Raw genomic sequence first — 2,169 nt, 5'->3', positions numbered from 1 at the left:
GTTTCTTTTTATAGTTAACTAGGAAAAACCCTGCACGCTTCTGGTGGTGAGGCCAATGTTGTCAGTATCAGTAGCCTGTAGGCTTATTGTATCAGCAGAAAATCGATATGATACTGACCTGAATCGGTTATTTTTTAACAAATATGAAAAATATTTAAATTTAATTTTTTTAGATTTTTAATATTATTTTAATGGTTTTAACACATGACATGTTTTGATTGACACAAAATATATTTTTATTATTTTTTTAGCAGATTCAAAACTATTCATTTTTATAGGATATGACAAAGTTTTTATGCTGGCTGTCACAGGCCTACCGCAACCCTCCTCCTTTATCCGGGCTTGGGACCGGCAGTGTATAACTACACAGGCGGAGTTTAAAAAGCGCCGAAGGCAAAAAGAGAGTGCAACACGAGGACTTCCCAGGAGGTCACCCATCCCAGTACTACTCTCGCCCAAGCACGCTTAACTTCGGAGTTCTAATGGGATCTGGTGCTTTAGTGCTGGTATGAAAATGAACCAATATGAGAATTTCGTTGGGGCGTTCCCTACTGAGCGACGCGCTGTACTCTCTAGGCCCGGAGGCAGTGATAAATGTGCAAGGGTTGCTAGGTCGTCGCCCAGAAGCGACGCGTCACACCGGCGCCCGGGTGTGGTGTCAAATAGGCAAGGGTTCCCTCACTTTGTTGGACGGGTGGGGGTAAAGAAGTTAGTCCAAGACCATAAAATTAGGTTAGCCACTTGGAACATAGGGTCTTTAACTGGTAAGTTGGTAGAGTTAGTAGATGTTATGTGTAGGAGAAAGATTGATATTTTATGTCTTCAAGAGACCAAATGGGTAGGTGAGAAAGCTAAAGTGATAGAACCTTGGGGATATAAGATTTGGTATACAGGAATAAATAGGAAAAAAAATGGAGTAGGGATTGTTATGAGTCGTCAGTTTATAGATAATGTAGTTGAGGTCCGTAGGAAGGGTGATAGAATTTTACTTATTAAATTAGTATTAGGTACGGATATTATTAATATTATTAGTGTTTATGCACCTCAAGTAGGTTTAGATGATTCCATTAAGCATCAATTTTGGGAAGATTTAGATGGAGTAGTACAAGAGACATCCTATGGAGAAAAGCTTTTCATCGGCGGTGACCTTAATGGACATGTAGGCATTAGTAGGGATGGATTTGAGAATATCCATGGAGGCTATGGTATAGGAGAAAGAAATGAAAGTGGAGAAAGGATTTTAGATTTTTGTTTGTCCTATGATATGATCTTAGCAAACACTTGGTTTAGGAAGAGGGAGTCTCACCTAGTAACATTTAAAAGTGGGGTTAATACGAGTCAGATAGATTTTTTCCTACTTAGAAAGAGAGATAGGGGTTGTTGCATCGATTGTAAGGTTATACCAGGAGAAAGTGTAGCTACACAACATAGAGTCTTAATTTTAGATCTTAGAATTAGACAATGCCGCAAAAGGGATAGACATAGGATAGATCCTAGAATTAAGTGGTGGGCACTGAAAGGAGCTAAACAAGGAATGTTTGTAGAGCAGGTAGTTAAGGAAGTTGATTGGTGTCTCGAGGAGGATTCAGAATCAATGTGGAATAAGATAGCGGGTGGTATGAGAAAAGTAACTAAGGAGGTATTGGGTGAGTCTAAAGGCGGTGCACCACTAGGTAAGGATACATCATGGTGGAACGAGGATGTCAAATTAGCTATTAAGGTTAAAAGAGAGTGTTATAGAAATCTAAGTAAGAGTCGTGATAATGAGAATTTGGAGAAGTATATGATAGCAAAGAAGGAAGCTAAAAAAGTTGTTCGAAACGCGAGGGCTAAGGTATATAAGGAGGTTTATGACAAGTTGGATACCAAAGAAGGCGAGAAGGATATTTATAGGCTTGCAAAGATGAGAGATAGGAAATGGAAGGAGTTGGGTATGGTTAGATGTATCAAAGATGAAACGCAAAGGGTTTTAGTCAAAGATGAGGAGATTAAGGAGAGATGGAAAGATTATTTTGATAAGCTATTTAATGATAGTCATGCTCAAGATCTTGGAGACTTCTCCATTCCTTTTCATGAGATAAATCGTGACTTCATGCGCAAGATTCAAAAGAAAGAAATTGCAGAGGCTTTGAAGAAAATGAAATCAAGAAGGGCAGTTGGCCCAGATGG

At 39.1% G+C, this 2,169-nt stretch overlaps 1 pseudogene; it reads right to left on the bottom strand.

Moving 5' to 3' along the window:
- Positions 1-403: 403 nt before the first annotated feature.
- Positions 404-520, bottom strand: LOC149818564 (5S ribosomal RNA; annotated as a pseudogene).
- Between the last annotated feature and the right edge of the window lie 1,649 nt (positions 521-2,169).

The sequence above is a fragment of the Nuphar pumila genome, chromosome 13 (genome assembly GCF_984573655.1).
Source record: "Nuphar pumila chromosome 13, dmNupPumi1.hap1.1, whole genome shotgun sequence".
NCBI lineage: Eukaryota > Viridiplantae > Streptophyta > Magnoliopsida > Nymphaeales > Nymphaeaceae > Nuphar > Nuphar pumila.
This window is presented reverse-complemented; position numbering and strand designations above follow the sequence as displayed.